The 18548-nt window shown below is 48.7% G+C and overlaps 1 protein-coding gene across 4 annotated transcripts in view; it reads right to left on the reverse strand.

Annotated features, from left to right (window-relative positions):
- N4BP2 (NEDD4 binding protein 2) overlaps positions 1-18548 on the reverse strand; it is a 1530410-nt gene that overhangs the window by 1429318 nt on the left and 82544 nt on the right. The window lies entirely within an intron of this gene.

The raw sequence follows: 18548 nt of genomic DNA on the forward strand, positions 1-18548 counted from the left end.
GGTCCGTAGAGCTTGTGCCAGGAGTCTCCCTGCCTTGTTCCCTCCATAGTAGCGCTGCTTAGTGCGGAGCAGGGCGTATTCAGCGCGGTCGAGATCTAACTCCCATAGTTGCTTCCTCGCCTGTGTAAGTAGGTACCGGGTTTGGACCGCCCCCGTACGGCGATGCACCCACTCCAGCTCCCTAATTTGGTCCTCCAATTCCCCCCTTTTAGCCTTGCGGTCCTTATTCAGGCCCGCCGCAATGGTAATACAGCGTCCGCGGAGGACAGCCTTCAAGGCGCCCCAAAGCATGTCAACCCCCACCGAGCCTACGTTGTTGACTTCCAGGTAGATCTTGATGGCACCCCGCAAATCAATGATATTGGCGTCATATGTGAGCAGTTTGCGATTTAAGCACCATGAGCTCTGCCGCGAGAAACTGCCAGGGAGAAGTAACGTCAAGACGACCGGGGAATGATCCGAAAGCGCCGCCACCACAATAGAGACACTGTCTGTAGATGCCGTGACCCTAGGTGAAGTCCCTAAAAAAATCAATGCGGGTGTACGTTTGATGGGCCGCAGAAAAGAAGGTGTACTACCGTGCTGTCGGAAAGCGGTGGCGCCAGGCGGTGGACGATCTTTAAAGGAGAAATCAGCCTCTATATATTACGACGTATCACCCAGGTACTCTTATCACGGCCAGTATCCTTGCATTTTAATTTAAGATGTGAGGGGCTATAAGCAGGCCTAAACGAAACCTCATCCACTGATTCTTCCATTTCCATTAGATGTGAGGGAAGAAGCGGAGAGTTCTTACTCAAAGATGGCAGTTTTGACGACATTCGCTATTGACGTCCATGATCTCTGCATTCTAGAAGACATAAACACTGTCGTCGACTTAACTGTTGTCGACAAGGTCAGCCTTGGAGCAGCCGTCAGCTAGGCTGCTGTTGGGACTCCCGTCACCGATATCGTTGTCGATGATGGTGTCGACAATGCCACAGACAAAGTCATAGTTGGCCCTCCTCTCGTCAACAACGCCGTTGTCATCACCGTCACTGAGGACTCAGTCAGTGCGGAACTGACTGCCGTCGTCGCCGGCAAGGAAGATGCTGTTGCACTTGTCGACGGGGCTGTTGTCAACAGGTCCGTGGACTGAGTATTTTTTGTCAAAGCAGGTTTTTGAGGAGTGTAGGAGGATGGGCGGAAATAGAACCTAGGAGGCTTGATATGTTTATCAACGGTTATGATTTATTTCGGTTTCTTCAGGTGAAACAACAAGCAAACACAAATGTTCTTCCAGGTGTGGGCTTCGGACGTTGAACGTCGTCTCCTGGTCCTTATGTGCGCTGGGTTGTTAAGTTTAGCTTGATGGTTGGTCTCCCCCCAGGAAGCTCAAAGAAAGAGAAAACAGGACGGTAAGTATACCTGAAAGGATTTTTCCCGTTCTACCACCACACCGGAAGTGAGGAGAAAAGTGTTCTATTCGATAGGGGCCCGCATTTTGAGTCGGTGCTAGACCAATGATCCCCGATAGGCTTTGCTTTCAGGTCTGACCCTGGTGGAAATCAACTGTCACTCCTCCTCCCTCCTCCCTTTTTGCCCAACTGTCAACCGTCAGATGGGGATACCACTGCTTTTGACCACACACCCGGAAAATCAGGGGGGGATTCCCTGTAACACAAAAGGTGCCTGTACTCCGGTGTAGAAAAAGATAAGACCGTGAAGGAGCTTTTGAAGGTGGAGAAACCGGATAAAATGAATAACCCACAGACGTATGGGCAGTTACTGGGGAATATTTCACAGACCGTGTTAGCCTATTACCCCTTCCCTTATTCTCTGCTCCCTCCCCGCTCCCTCATACTCCCACCCAGTCCCCTGAGACAACCGCTCCCAGCCCGTGTACGGTTTCACTCACCATCCGGGCCACAACTCTCCTGAGTTGCGGCGGCATCTTCGCTCCTCCTGGCGGGGGATCCACCACTACACCACTCCTCGGACCACTCGTCGACCGCCTTGTAACTGCTCTGGTCGTTGTTAGTCTCTTCGCTTTCCCTCCTCAGCGTCTCCGAGCTTCTTTCGGCTCCGGTGTTCCGCAATTCTCCCGAGTTCCGGTCTCCTCCTTTTCCTAACGCTCCTCTTCATATGGCACCGCCTTTTCTCTAGCCGACAAAGTGTCTAATTGGTTCCCTCTATCAGTAACACCTCCTTCTTCCTGCAAGGAAGAGTTTGCAAACTCAGGATCAGCTGCTGCATTACCCGTGCATTTCCTGGTTTGTGAGATCATCGTCTCTATCCAAGGTATGCAGTGTATTTCAATGGGCGTAACATTGGACTCCTCCTGACAAGAAGTCTGAGGCATTGAGGAAGAAGCTGAAGCCTTCCTATCAAAAGAGCTTGTAGAGGGTTTAGAAGTGGCTGTTTCAGGAGGTTTACTGACTCTTGCGTTCTTGGGATCAGCCTTAAATGAGGAGGACGGTTCAGGTTCCCTTTCAGCTCAGGAGTAGGGCGACCCTCTTCAGGATCAGAGCCAGACTTGGACCTGGACTTCCTCTTCTGCAACCACAATAGTAGTCTTGCCTCTCTGTCCTTTAATATTTTAGTAGAGAAAGGTATGCAGTATTCACAATCCCTTGGTACATGGTTGGGATGTAAGCAGTAAAGGCAGTCCTGGTGAAAATAGTCTTGCCTTCCCACAAGGTCTAAATAATCTTTTCTTCGATCCCTCAGACATTTTCAAGAAACAAGAATGAAGCCAATCACAATACATTTTCCTTTCCAGAGAATTCAGAACAAGAAATATCAAGGTCAAAGGTTCACAAGATGAATAAAACTGAGCAGAGCTCAGGGAGACTCTCACACGACGTGCGGTTAGAAATCTGAGGTAATCCATTCGACACACCTCAGACACATCCAATTGCTATGTACCAATACATGGACCGAGGTATGACTGGACACCGGGTCAACGGTCTCAAGGAAAAGTTGCACGAGCAATGGTCTGAAGCAAGGATGTGTCCTTGCCCCATTCCTGTTCAACCTGTTCTTGGCAGAGCTGACAAGAACTCTTAACAAAGTTAACTTGCATGTACCTAGAACCCAGAACCTAACTAACCTTGGTTCTGAATTAAAAACTTGCTATAAACTGAAAAATGAGTTGCGAGGCAGACTAAGCAGAGTGGGTGGCATGCTATATCTGATCTCGATAACACCCAGACACATGATTATGTGACTCTAGCTCTAACAACATTGCAGGCTGAGCCACTCTGGGCCTTATCTCTTACTCAAGCTGCTTTTAACAGCGGCATCAATTTAGCGGCCAAGAAGCTATCTTCCCTCGTTGACAAATCTTGCTGTCAAAAATATCACATGCATGGATGATAATATACTCATATGGCTTCCTCATGCCACAGCTATATATAGGAGAAATGTTTTGGTTAAGGGCAAAGCTCAAGCTCCTCAGGTATTGGCTGGGCAGTTTTACCACCTTATGCAACTACCCCACTTGGTTGAGACAAACTACAGTGCCAGCTGTGCCAATATGCAAAGTTAGCAAAAGACACACAATTGATGGACGGAATGCAGAGCAAATCAAACATTCTCCCGCAGTCAATAGATCCGGGTTAAATCCTCGTTCTTTTGCTCACCATGCCAGCCCAGTTTAGACCCAGCAATATGTAAATCAGTCTTGACCCTGTGCCTCATGGGAACAGTCCAGACCAAACTGGCCCTGCAGTTAGGGCTGGACTGTTCCCATTGGGCACAGGGTCAAGACTGATTTGCATATGGCTGGGTTCAAACTGGCATCAGATCTCTGTACTGGAGTGAATGTATGACATTGTTCTGCATTCGGTACATCAATTGTTCTTTTTGCATTTGTCACCCCGAGTGGGAAGGGTATGCCCAGACGTGAGTCCTGTGTTCTCCATGCCACTGGAGTAAAGCTATCCTGGCTGATGAGGAGTGAAACCTCGAAACCGGTCCTAGGATGCTTGTTTCCAGTCCAGGAAGGATCTGTCCTGGCAGTTCGGGCTGGACTGTCCCCATTTGGTCCAGGGTCAAGGCTGATTTGCATATGGCAGAATTCAAACTGGAATGGCATGGGGAGCAAAAAAAAGATGGATTTAGGCCCAGATCTCTGTACTGGGGTGAATGTATGACATTGTTCTGCATTCTGTCCATCAGTTATTGTTTTTGCAATATGCAAAGGTAGACATTTGTCACATTGTATCTGCCCAGCACTGAAGGAAGAGCGAATGAGATTTTTGAAACACCACTTCATAAGGAATGGAATTCGCATGTACCGACATACAGTAACAACCTACTTGCAAGGAGAGAATTTTTGTCACTGGCAGAAAGAAAACTAACTAAGCAAGACCCTCCTGTGACAGGATATAACTTTTTATCGCTAATGCACTGATTGTTCTTTGCTTATCTTTGCCCATTTATCTTGCAACCTGTAACAGCAATTTGCATTCTATTTAGCAACCCTTACCGTTATATGCACTGACTGCTCTTTATTCCAGTGACAGGATACAACTTTTATCGATACTGCACTGACTGCACTTTCTTGTTTATCTTTACACATCTACTTTGTAACCTGTAAAAGCAATTAGCACTTATTTAACATGCTTTACTTCTACATGTATAGATGGCACTTTGTTCTTTTTTAACTTCCTATTGTGGCATTTGCAAATGCAATTCTTACTTAGAGAGCCTCTAACATTATGAGTGCAACCTTTCAGTTAGTTGTTTGCACCCCGTTTATATTCTCTCACGGTAGCTTGATTATGCACAAGACACATTAAAAGTCGCTGGGCTTGGGCACTGAGGAGTCAAAACCATACAGAAAGTTGGAATTTAATTGTGGTTTTTAAGAAAGGGATGATTGCTTTGTTTAATCTGTTTTACTGTAAGTCTTAATAAACTGAACAACTAAGTTATTTATTCATTCCATAGGTGGGCACGTTTGCTGATTATTTTGTTGCATTCATATTTAATTTTTTAAGTGTTGTATGTGCCAAGGGGTCTTTTGAACATTTGAATTTTATTTCCTGAGAGTTGGTATCAACCACCAGTTTTTCTAAGGCTGATTTGATCTCGTTATTTTTTGGGCCATACGACTTATCATTTGGCCATTAAAAAAATATTTTTATGTGTCCCAAGGCATGACCAGAGAGGAGACAGTGGGAGTGTTGTCCTGTAGAAATTGATCCAGCTCTTTGCGTAGCTCCTGCACGCCTAGCGCATTTTTTAGAACTTCAGTATTCATGCACCACATTTTTTAGTTGGGCTGGTGGGGTAATGGAAGAGCCTACGGTGCCTTTCAAAAGTGCGCAGTCAACCAAGACGTAATCAATTCTTGAAAAACTACTGTGTGGGGTGGAAAAGTAGGTGAAGTCATAACTGGTGGGGTGTTGGGAGCCTCCACAGGTCTAGGAGGCCATGAGAAATACATAGTGCTCTCATTGCCTTGTGAGCTTTAGGAGTTCTGTATTTAAAGGCCGAGTTTCTATCTAGAATAGTGTCCACTTGTAGAATCAAGTCCCTGTTGGACTTGGCCCTTTTTGCAGAGTCATCCCGCAACTTTTGCCTTCCTCCTGTATTTTTTCTGACCTCCTGTTGGTGGTTTTAGGACTCTGGGCACTTTATGACTGCTGATCAGTGCTAAAGTGCATATGCTCTCCCTATTGTAAATTGATGTATGGATTAGTGACTCCATGATTGGCTTATTTGGTTTACTTGTCAGACCCTACTACAGTGCACTGCGTGTGCCATGGGCTTGTAAATCAAATGCTGCTGGTCGGCTTCCAGCACTGATTGTGCCACCCACCGGAGCCGCTTGTAAAGTGTGTCTCAGGCCTGCCATTGCAGAGCCTGTGTGCAGTCTGGTACTGCCATGTTGACTTGGCAAGTGCACCCACTTGCCAGTCCCTAAACCTTCCCTTTTCTACATGTTTGCCACCCCTAAGGTAGGCCCAAGGGCAGGGTGCATTGTATGTAAAAGGTAGGACATGTCCTGATGTGTGTGGCATGTCCTGATAGTGAATTACAGCCATTTTCGTTTTTCACTATTGCAAGGCTACCTGTCCCCATAGGCTAGAATGGGCAGATTGATTATAACACCTTATAATCCTATCTGACCCAGGGAACATGGTAGAAATTGGAGTTTAGTATGCCTGAACTCAGAATGATAAAGGAATATGCTACTTACCAGTATGCATCTGTTCTTGGCATGTAGAGCTGCAGATCTATACACTGTGCATAGATCGCGATCTGGTGTTGGGCCCGGATGTTTGCAGTTTGTTTTCTTCTTGGACAGTGTTTGGAAGTCACGAGTTCGGTGACTCCTCCTTCGGTCCGCACTGCGCATGGGCTTCGCCTCCATCCTCAGATTGTTTTTCGCCAGCAGGGAAAAGATGGAGCGTAGTGATAATAGTAAAGAAACCCATGTGTGTTGTATCTAAATAAGATAGACTGGAACGGATACAGGTAGCCGGGGAGGCGGGTGGGCGTGTATAGATCTGCAGCTCTACATGCCAAGAACAGATGCATACTGGTAAGTAGCATATTCCGTTCGAGGCATATGAGCTGCAGATTATACACTGTGCATAGATTATATAGCAGTACCCAACCCTAGCGGCGACCACCGGTATCCGTTGCAGTGGTTTGAAACAGTGTCTTTAGTACAGCCTGGCCCACACTAGCTTGTTGTTTGGAGTGCACGTCTACACAGTAATGTTTTGTGAAGGTGTGCGGTGTGGACCATGTGGATGCTTTATAGATGTCATCTAAGGGTATGTTCCCTAGAAAAGCCATAGAAGCCCCTATCTTTCTTGTAGAGTGGGCTTTAGGTGGAACAGATAATGTTCTTTTTGCTTTGTGATAGCAAATTTGTATGCACTTTACAATCCACCTAGCTATCCCTGATTTTGAGATGGGGTTGCCTTTATGTGGTGGAGAGAACGAGACAAACAACTGTTTAGTCTTTCTAAAAGATTGCGTTCTTTGTATGTAGTAAAGTAAAGCCCTTTTAACATCAAGTGTATGTAGAGCCCTTTCCGCAACAGATTGAGGTTGCGAGAAAAAAAACGGTAATTCCACCGATTGATTGAGATGGAAGGGGGAAATGACCTTGGGCAGAAATTTTGAATTTGTGCGAAGTATCACCTTACTGTGATGTATCTGTAGAAAGGGTTCTTGTGTAGTGATCGCTTGTATTTCACTAACCCTTCTAAGGGAAGTGATAGCTACGAGAAAAGCTGTTTTCCAAGTAAGGAACTGTACCTCACATTTGTGCATTGGTTCGAAAGGCGGTCCCATCAGCCTTGTAAGAACTACGTTTAGATTCCACACAGGTGAGGGTGGTGCTCTGGGCGGAATTACTCTTTTAAGGCCTTCCATGAAAGCTTTAATAGCAGGCACTCTGAAAAGTGATAAATGCTGTCTTTTTTGCAGGTAAGGAGCAATTGCTGCTAGGTGTAAACGGATGATTGAGTATGCCAGGTTACACCTTTGTAGATGGAGCAGGTAGCATATGATGTGCTGTATGGATACATCTAAAGGGTTGATTGTATTGTTACGGCAGTAAACAACAAATCTTATCCACTTTGCGGCATAGCATGCTCGAGTGGTAGGACGTCTGGCTTCCCTGATAATGTTCATGCAATCAGGGGGAAGGTTAAGGTATCCAAATTCTAAGACTTCAGGAGCCAGATCGCAAGGTTGAGCTGAGCTGGGTCCGGGTGCCTGATTTCTCCATGGTTCTGGGTTAGGAGGCACGTGGACAGGTGTAGTTTTTGGTGTGGTACCACTGAGAGCTGTAGTAGTGTGGTGTACCACGGCTGCCTGGCCCATGTTGGAACTACCAGAATGAGTGTGAGGGAGTGCTGTTGTAGCTTCCTTACCACTAATGGAATTAGCGGGAGAGGTGGAAAGGCGTATGCAAATTTGCCTGACCAGTTCATCCATATCGCATTGCCTTTGGACAATGGGTGTGGGTATCTGGCGGCGAAGCTTGGGCATTTTTTGTTTTCGTGGGTGGCGAAGAGGTCTATCTGAGGATGCCCCCACTTGTGAAAGAATGGGTGAAGAACTTGTGGATGCAGTTCCCATTCGTGCATTTGCTGCGTTTGTCTGCTGAGCAGATCTGCCATGGTGTTTTGTATCCCTGGGACGTGTTGTGCCAGGAGAAAGACTTTTTGCGGGATTGCCCATCTCCATATGCTCTGTGCTAACCGAGAGAGCTGTGGAGAGTGTGTCCCCCCCTGTTTTTGAATGTAGTATATTGCAGTCATATTGTCTGTGCGAATGAGGACTGCTTTGGCTGAGATTTGTTTCTGAAATGATTTCAGGGCTAGAAAGATCGCCAATAACTCCAGATGGTTTATGTGGAGTAACTTTTGTTGTGGCGTCCATATACCTTGCACTGTGAGGTGTAATAGATGCGCTCCCCAACCGGAGAGCGATGCGTCCGTTGTTAGAATCACATGAGGAACCGGGTCCAGGAACGGTCGCCCTTTGGAAAGATTTGTGGTGTTCCACCACTGCAGAGAGCGATGGGTGCGACCGTCCACCAACACCAGATCCGTCAGTTGCCCCTGGGCCTGGTTCCACTGGCGTGCCAGGCACTCTTGGAGTGGACGCATGTGGAGTCTTGCATGAGGCACTGTGAAGATGCAAGATGCCATCATCCCTATTAGCTTCATAAACACTCTTGCTGTGAGAGAGTGCTGAGGAATGAATCTTTGACGCAAGGCTTGTATGCCTGCAATTCTGGCTGAATTGGGATAGGCTATAGCTTTTGAGGTGTCTATAGTGGCACCGAGGTATTGCTTTGTGTGAGACGGTATCAGCTGGGACTTTTGGTGGTTCACCGTGAAACCTAGCTGGTGGAGTAGTTGGATGGTAGTGTTTGTATGTTGCACACATTGGTTGTAGGACGTGGCTTTTATTAGCCAGTCATCCAAGTAAGGGAAGACGTGAATGTGTTGTCTTCTGAGGTGTGCCGCCACTACTGCTAGGCATTTGGTAAACACTCTTGGTGCGGTTGTGACCCCGAAGGGGAGAACCTTCAACTGATAATGTTGGCCGTCCACTACAAATCTGAGGTACTTTCTGTGAGAGGGGTGTATTGGAATATGAAAGTATGCGTCTTTAAAGTCCAGTGTAGTGAGAAAGTCGTTCTGGCAGAGGAGTGGGAGAACTTGTTGGAGAGTTACCATGTGAAAATGGTCTGAATGTATGTATGCATTTAGAGGCCGGAGGTCTAGAATGGGCCGTAGAGTCTCGTCTCTTTTTGGTATCAGAAAGTACAGAGAGTAGACCCCTAAATTTTGTTGATTGATGGGGACCTGCTCTATAGCCTGTTTTTGCAGGAGGGAGATTACCTCTTGTTTCAGCAGTGTGGTATATTCTTGTGACATTGTACGGTGCCTGGGTGGAATATTTGGGGGGGTGGATGTTAGTTCGAGACAGTACCCTGACCGAATAACTTGGGTCACCCATTTGTCTGATTTATGGTCTCCCAGGTTTGAAAGAAGTCTTGTAGTCTGCCCCCGACTGGAGTGGAATGGTCTGGGGGGAGCGGGGGAAAGTCATTGTGTGGGCGGTGTGGCAGAACGGGCGGTGTTGGTTTTGCCCCTGCCTTTATTATTGTTTCCTCTATATCCACCTCTTTGATAGCCCTTTGTGAAGGTAGTCTGAGGAGGGGACTTGTAGGACGTAGAGGCGTTATCGGCAGAGTAACCCCTGCCAGTGCCTCGAAAGGAGGAGCGGCGAAAAGAGCGTCTAGGAGTGTGGGACTGTAATGCTCCCATAGACTTCACCGTATCTGTATCTTTTTTCATTTTTTCCAGGGCTTCGTCTACTTTTGGGCCAAATAAGTGTTGTTGGTCAAAAGGGTGGTTCAGTATAGATGCTTGGACCTCCGGCTTAAAGCCTGAGATTCTGAGCCAGGCGTGGCGGCGAAGCAGAACACTGGTGTTTATAGCCCTGGAAGCTGTGTCTGCTGCGTCAAGTGCACATTTAATAGAGGTGTTGGTAATGATCTTTCCCTCTTGTATTAGTTCATGAGCCCTATTTTTATATTTTTCTGGGAGAAGTTGCATGATAGTCTCCAGCTCATCATAGTGCGCTCTTTCGTACCGTGCCAACAGCGCTTGCGTGTTGGCGATACGCCACATATTGGCAGCTTGCGAGGCAGTGCGTTTGCCTGACACATCTAGGAGCTTGGAATCCTTATTGGGTGGTGGAGCCTCACCCGATGACTGAGAATTGGACCGCTTCCTAGCTGTGGATACCACTAATGAGTCTAAGGGCGCAGGTCCTTTAATATAGGCAGGATCTGTGGGGGCTGCCTTATATTTTTTCTCTATTCTGAGGTTTAAGACCCTAGCCCTGACTGGGTCTTTGAAAACCTCTGCCGCATGTTTGGTCACCCTTTTAAGCATGGGTAGTATGGCAGTAGATTTATCTGCGATGTCAAAAGTGTCAAGTAGGAAGTCTTCCTCAACTGGATCACTGTGTAACTCCACCCCATGATAATGTGCCGCCCGTTGTAAGAAGTGGTGGAACCCCAGGGAGTCCTCTGGTGGAGATGGCCTGGATGGATAAAGATCATCCTGAGGCACATCTGGGACGTCTTGATTATGATAATCCTCCCATGGGTCTGGTGTTCCCGGAGGGGTGGGGTCCTGTGGGGCATCTGTTGGATCATAGTATGGATCCCCTTGGTCATCAGGGTCTAAAGACGGGGTTGGAGAGCGATGAGGCAAGGGTGGAGAAGGTGGAGGCGGAGATGGGGGAGGTGGAGGAGGTGGAGGCGGTGGGGAGGGTACTCTGAAAGGGGATGTGGCAGAGTCCTTCCGTTTTGGCGGTGGAGGAGGAGCTGGCTTGTCTAAATGTCTTTTCTTTGAAGACAAAGTCAAATGTCCAGTCTTTGGATCCTTTGTTAAAGTCTTTTGTCGAGGATCTGGCGTGAATAGTTCCTCCGGCACCGATTGATCTGTCGGCGCCGATGTTTTCGGGGCCGACGGCTTCTTTGGTTTATCTGTGCCATGCTTTTTCGGGGCCTCCGATTTTTTGTTCGGTGCCGAGGCAGGTTTCGGCACGGGAGTTTCGGCGCCGAGGGATTTATGTTTGGTCGGCACCGAGAGGCCAGGTTTCGACACCGATGGCTTCGGAACGGAGCTTGGTGTGGTTTTCTTCGGTGCCGAAGGGTGTTGTTCAGCACCGCTAGTAGGTTGGCTCGAGCCCGAGCCACCGGGAGACTTATGATGCCTCTTCACCGGGCCCGAAGGTGGGGTGATGGAAGCGGTATGTTTGGTTTTGCCTAGGCCCGGAGGCGAAGGTGTAACCGGAGTCTCTTTCGGTGTGGGGGCGGGAGTGGGAGGGGGTAGAGTACTCACGACCCTCTGCGCCGGTGTGCTTTCCGCCACGTCGGAGTCGTCGGCCTCGGAAGCGCTGACGAGGTCGTCTTCCTGTTCGGTGTGCTGCTGTCCCGAAGCTCCGATGTCTTCTCCGAAGATGTCAGGTGGAGCCAAGGTCGATGAGTGCGCCATGGTGCGTCTAGCTCATCGATCCCGAATAGTCTTTTTCGATCGAAAAGACTTGCAGGCGGGGCAGTCTCGGGCCTCGTGTTCGGGAGAGAGGCAGAGGTTGCACACCTGATGTAAATCGGTGTGGGGAAATTTAGACCCACATTTAGGGCACTTCTTAAAGGGAGTCCTTTCCATCGGCAGAGACCGGAGTCGAGATAGGCCCGAAGGCCGCCGCCGATGTCTGGAATCGAGGAAGTGCCGAAGAGAGAGATAAAGAAGATGATTTTGTCTGAAGAATCTCCATGGACGAGGATTTTCCGTCGAAGGTCGAACTGGAAAGGTTCGAAGCCGGAGCACGAAGTATTACATCCGAGCCCGATGGCGGAAAAAAACAATCTGAGGATGGAGCCGAAGCCCATGCGCAGTAGGGACCGAAGGAGGAGTCACCGAACTCGTGACTTCCAAACACTGTCCAAGAAGAAAAACAAACTGCAAACATCGGGGCCCAACACCAGATGGCGATCTATGCAGAGTGTATAATCTGCAGCTCATATGCCTCGAACATACATCTTTTAGTGAAGTTGGTTTTAACATTCTGTGTTTGAAAATACCACTTTTAGAAAGTAGGTATTTTCTTGCCTAACTATCCAAGCCTGCCTCTGCTAGATAATGTATTCCATGTCTGGTTTCTGAGTGACGGGGGCTGAGGGGCTCCAGGAGACAGGGTGAGTCAGCACAAGGCTAAATAGACATATCTGCATGAGGAGTGGAGGGAGGAGTAGCACTTGGGCCTGAATAGGGCTGTGCGTGCCTTGCACAATGCTGGCTCCACCTCCTGTGGTGCGTCTGATGACCCTGGCCCACACTGTCAAAGGAAAGAAGGAGTCCTGTAAACAAAGTGCTCCAAGACTGCACAGAACTGGTTTGGACTAGGTACAGAGACACTGCCTTCAGAGACAAAGGATTTTGGTGTAGAAAAGAGGGGATCCAGACCCCAGAACTTTAGATCACTTCTGAGAATCAAGACAAGAACCAGTAAGCTGAAAAAGGAGACTACCCCTGTGCTGTGTGTTTGGGGGTTGGCCTGCAGTGGTTGCTTCATTGCCAAAGAAAGGAGAAGAGGACTGAGTGTGCTTTTCATCAACTTGAAGAAGAATCTCCAAGGGCTTGAACTTGAGCTTGCCTCCTGCCTGAAGTCTCTGGGTTACACGACTTCACCAACCAGCTCCCCCCTGAATTCCCTTGCTGGGAATTGAAGTGCCTGCTGTTGTGCTGGGCCTTCTGAGAGACTGCGTGTTGCTGGAAGTGCGACTCAACGCCGAGAAGCGTGTCGCCACCGCAGCAGTTGCCGTCGCATCGCCAAGGAAGCGTGCCACCGCTGCCGCTGTCGCCATCGCATCACCGAAGCACGTCGCATCACCGGAGAAGCGTACCGCCGCCGCAGAGGTCGCCATCGCATCACTGGAGAAGGTTGTCTCAGGGCCTGTCGCAGCTCAGAAGATCGAGTCGCCACACGGGCGCCGTGCGTGCAGGCATCATATCAACCAAGACGCCATTTTGTCGCATCGCACCGGAGAGAAGTATCGCATCGAGGCACCATCTTGTCGCATCGTAACGGAGAGCAGTAAGGAACCGACGCATCCACTCCCCTGAGTGTAAGGAACCGACGCATCACCTTCCCTGCGACCCTTTTGTTTCCTTTGCGTTACGCATCCAAGGTACTTTGAGAGTAAAGTGTCGCATTTACAATCTTAAGAGAACTGAGCTATTTCCTAACATTTTAGAGTCTATTTTTGTGAACAGTATTGTGGATTTTTGTCGTTTGGTCTTGTGGAAAGTCTATATAAAGAATACTTATTTTTATAATACAACCTGTGTGGTGTCCATCTGTAGTGTTGTCACTGTATTACTTCATGTGTTCACAAATGCTTTACACACTGCCTCTGAGATAAGCCTGCCTGCACGTGCCAAGCTACCAAAGGGGTGAGCAGGAGTTATTTTAGGAGTGTAGCACCTTACCCTGACTAGACGCAAGGGTCCCTATTTGGTCAAAGGTACCTACCTCTGCCAACTAAAGACCCCCAAATCTAACAGTCCCCCACTAAAATGATTCGGGACTTGGTTGGGAGCAAGGTCAACTTGGCGGACAATTTAGACTACAATAGAGATTTGTCGATGTTGGGTACATATACACTTACTTCAAATAATTCTATATCCCTCGATTGGAATCGGGTGATTAGTCACCTACCATTGTCATGTTGCTCTGAGGTAACGATCGACAGGCCAGAATTCTTGAATATTAAGGTGACTACTCTGTATTACTTAGAGCATGCCGGGGAGTAGGAAAAGTAATTCACCCATCTTTTGTGCCTAGATAGTGCTTCTCTGTACCAGATTTTTGCTTCTTGGAGGAATACCGAATCGCCTTTCAGCGCGTGGCAATAATCAGCAAATTCTGTACATTTCACTGGGGGGGGGGGTTAAGACCTTTAGTGTATAGGGAAATTACTTTCAGCGTAGACATCACTCAATTATTTTAAACCATGGTGTACTGTTCGGAGGAAGGTGTAGTTGTGACCTGCCTTTTGACCAGAAGGTTGAGTAAAACAAATAGAGACACCAGGCTCTGAGAAAGAAAAACGTAAGAGAAGAGATTGAAGGGGGTAAGGGGAGAGACCAATTAAAGAAAGTAAACACAAGCGATCTCACTAAAATCCGGGAGAAGGGCCTCAAGGAGGTGATAAAAGGGTAAGCTGAGCAGTGGGGCTCGCGAGCAACGGGAGCCCTTCACACCATTATATGTGGAACGGAGGGATTTAAGCGACCTATTTCAGGTGGCACAAGTGAATACCTGGGTTAGCGCTTCCTGGTTAAGCTTTGCTCTTCTAAATAAGTGAGGAAGTGGGACACTAGGCGCATAGAGAGGGCCCTAGAGGACCAGCACTCCTGCACAGCTGTCACGGCGGTACTCATCAAGTCCGGAGAACAGCACTAACATGCATTTTGACGTGAATTATCCGGTATTCTAGGTAAGGGTCAATGCATTGTCACTCGGGTCTGCCAGAGTCATATCAGTTATGTTGGGATACGTCGCTAAATTGTGCAGCACCAGACAAATTCCATAGTCAAGGGTGGGCTACCCAGTAGTCGAGGGTGGTACCTACTGATCTGGGGCACTGGGCCAGCCAAGCAAAGACACACAAATTTAGCACAGTGTACCTATTCAAATATATCACTAGCCAACCATACCATTTTAAACAGGCTCACTAGCCATGCCCTCCTAACATTTTAAGTAACAATAATGAAATTACAATGAGATGACATACAGCAAATGAATGTGTCAACCAGTATATTTGCAAGAACATGTTACCAACTAACAGATTAGAACTAATTCTGTTCACTTTTCCCCATGGTCTTCATACTGCATAAGAATTTAAGTTACCTGGGCTGCGGTGAATATTCTAAACCAAATTAAGATTTCGAATCATCCTTGAGGCATGACCGTACCAGCGGTGTGAGGCAGTAGGTTGCACTCAGGAGCAGGACAAGCCTCAAGTTATCAGATGACAACTCAGATTTAGGTTCGGGAATTAGGGTTTAGGATGTATTATGGAGGGTGTACTTATTTAATATTAGCATCCTGGCTATCGTATTGTCATCCCTATGAACCATGATGAATGGCTGGCTAACCACAACACATCTAATTACAGAATAACATCAATGGAATTATAAAAAAGCTAGAGTACTCCAACTCAATATATATGTACTAGACCAGGCTTCTAGACAGACTCACTTTTGCAGTCTGGTTCTGGAACAAGAGACCTGAACACTATCTTAGTAGTTAGAGTTTGGTATAGTAACTAATCCCTGCAAGACTCTCTTTCACGCAGGACTTTTAGTGTACATGAGTGACGAGTGGTATTGTAAGTCCAGGTCTTGGATCTACCAAATGCATGAAAGTTAACCTTCGGACAGAACAATCCACCTAATGCCTAATACTCCAGCTCCAGGCAGAGGGAAGCGGTGAAGAAAGACTTTGTTATCAAGATCAAGCAAGCTTATCCCAGCCATCATCCATGTGGGATTCAAAAGTGTTATTCAGGAAAGTGTCTAACTCTGGTGGATCTGAAAATATATGGGTTTGACCTTTGAAATTGATCATGAACTTGGATGAACTGACAAAGGAGTGTTGGATCGCCCTGTCCACCAGAGTCTTCTCAAGTGCCAAGAAACCTTTCCTCCTGTCGACAGTATCCTTGGCAAAGTCTTGGGAACTAGAGATCCTGAAGCCTTGCTACAGGAAGGACTTGATTTTCCTCATGCGTGACAGAATTGGTTCAGTATGTTGATGTTAGAGCGGTTTGAAAATTAGCATACGGGGAGGAGCAGTAGTATTGAGTTTATGGGTGAGAATCATGTGTGCACGTTCTAATTTTTGGGATCTATCAAAATTGATTCGAGGAATGGCGGGAGCCAGTTTTCCAGAACGCAATCACTGGAGGGTCCTCAATCTCAGTCCCTTGAGCTAGTCTGAAAATTCTCAGGTTGCTCGTTCTTTTAGGATCCTCCAAGTCTGTAATTTCATTTTTGAGCAAGGTTACTGTAGAGTCGGTTTTGGTTAGATGTTTGTGATCGCCGATATACACAACAGCTTCGGCGCACAGACCACGCACCCAACCACCGAACCGACGACCCCCACCACCACCCTCCGCGCCTGGACCCCGGTCAGCACCGAAGACACCATCCACACGATGAACACCATCCACTCCGGATCACCAACCGACCCATGCCCCCACCAAGTCTTCAACAAGGCCGACTCCGTCATCGCACCCCAACTCCGGGACATCATCAACTGCTCCTTCAACACCGCCACCTTCCCGGAGAGCTGGAAGCACGCCAAACTCAGCGCCCTCCTGAAGAAGCCATCAGCAGACCCCTCCGACCTCAAGAACTACCGCCCCATCTCGCTCCTGCCTTTTCCTGCCAAAGTCATCGAGAAGACCGTCAACAGACAGCTTGCCGCCTTCCTCGAGACAAACAGATCCCTCGACCACTCGCAGTCCGGCTTCCGAGCCAACCACAGCACCGAGACCGCCCTCATCGCAGCCACTGATGACATCCGAGCCCTGCTCGACAACGGGGAAACAGCGGCCCTTATCCTCCTGGACCTCTCCGCAGCGTTCGACACGGTCTGCCACCGCATCCTAGTACAGCGCCTCAGCAACATCGGAATCCAAGAGAGGGCTCTAGATTGGATCATCTCGTTCCTCGCCGGAAGAACCCAGAGAGTCCGCCTCCCCCCGTTCAGATCCGAGGCCACCGAAGTCATCTGCGGCGTCCCGCAAGGATCATCACTCAGCCCCGCCCTCTTCAACGTCTACATGAGCCCCCTCGCAGCCATCGCACGCCAACACAACCTCAACATCATCTCCTACGCCGACGACACTCAGCTGATCCTCTCCCTCACCAACGACCCAGCCACCGCCAGAACCAACCTACACGAAGGGATGAAAGACGTAGCCGAGTGGATGATGAACAGCCGCCTGAAACTGAACTGAACTCAGACAAGACGGAAGTCCTCATCCTGGGATCATCACCCTCCGCCTGGGACGACTCCTGGTGGCCCCCCGCCCTGGGCAGCGCACCCAAACCTACGGACCACGCTCGCAACCTGGGCTTCATCCTAGACTCCTCCCTCTCGATGACCATACAAGTCACCGCCGTCTCATCATCATGTTTCAACATCCTACGCATGCTACGAAAGATCTTCCGATGGATCCCCACCGAAACCAGAAAGACGGTCACCCAGGCTCTCGTCACCAGCCGACTGGACTACGGAAACACCCTCTACACCGGAACCACAGCCAAACTGCAGAAAAGACTCCAACGCATCCAGAACGCCTCCGCACGACTCATCCTTGACATCCCCCGACACAGCCACATCTCCGGTCACCTGAGAGACCTGCACTGGCTCCCCGTCAGCAAGAGAATCACGGTCCGACTCCTCACCCACGCACACAAGGCCCTCCACGACCTGGGCCCCAGATACCTCAACAACCGCCTGACCTTCTACACTCCCACACGCCAGCTACGATCGACCAGCCACGCCCTCGCCACCGTTCCACGCATCCGAAGACCACCATGGGAGGAAGATCCTTCTCCTACCTGGCAGCCAAGACTTGGAACTCCCTCCCCATCCACCTCCGCCTGACCCAAGACCACCTCTCCTTCAGGAAGCAACTCAAGACCTGGCTGTTCGAGCAGTAGCGGACCCCCCTCCCCCTAGCGCCTTGAGACCCTCTGGGTGAGTAGCGCGCTTTACAAATGTCTTGATTGATTGATGCACAGCGATGTGTCCTCCGCCAGCCCAATCCTGCCCTCCGCATTTCACATCCTGAGACCGAGGTCTTTAAGGTCCTTCAAACAGACTGCACCGCATGTCTATAGTGCAGTGCACATTAATAGTTGGGGCAAATGGCCACCTCCCCCCCCCCCCCCAAGTCGTCCACCCCTACCTTGCCGACTAAACAGTGCTTCCAACTCCCCCAGCAGGTCCCAGTTAAGAGCATTCGTACACTCCAGTTCGGTGTGGAGCTGCCATTTTGGCTCCAGGGTTGCACAGTCAGCCAGGCTGCGAGTTGCGGAGTAAGACCCTGTCTCCGATGGATGAGCTCGCTTGCCTGATGTTTTGTTTGGAGGCAGGAGTGCCGGTTCCACTCATAGCTAGTGAGTCAGGTCATTTTGAGCTCAGCGCGGTGTTGAGGGATCGCGGGAGCTCAAGGATGAGCCGCCATTTTGCGCAGATGCCAGGCCACGCCTCGGTATCTTGCAAATTTACCAATCTCTAGTGATATATGCCACAGACTGATTCACAAAAGACACACAATTGACATACTGATTCACAGCTATGTGGTTCTGTACAGCTGCATGGAGACTATGTTGCCTGCTTGGTTGCACTGTGAAAACAATAAGAAGTATAAAAAAAATTAAAAAGTCACCTGCGGTGAGGATTGCAACATATTGATTCAGAGA

Source organism: Triturus cristatus, chromosome 2_2 (genome assembly GCF_964204655.1).
Source record: "Triturus cristatus chromosome 2_2, aTriCri1.1, whole genome shotgun sequence".
In the NCBI taxonomy this organism is placed as follows: Eukaryota; Metazoa; Chordata; class Amphibia; order Caudata; family Salamandridae; genus Triturus; species Triturus cristatus.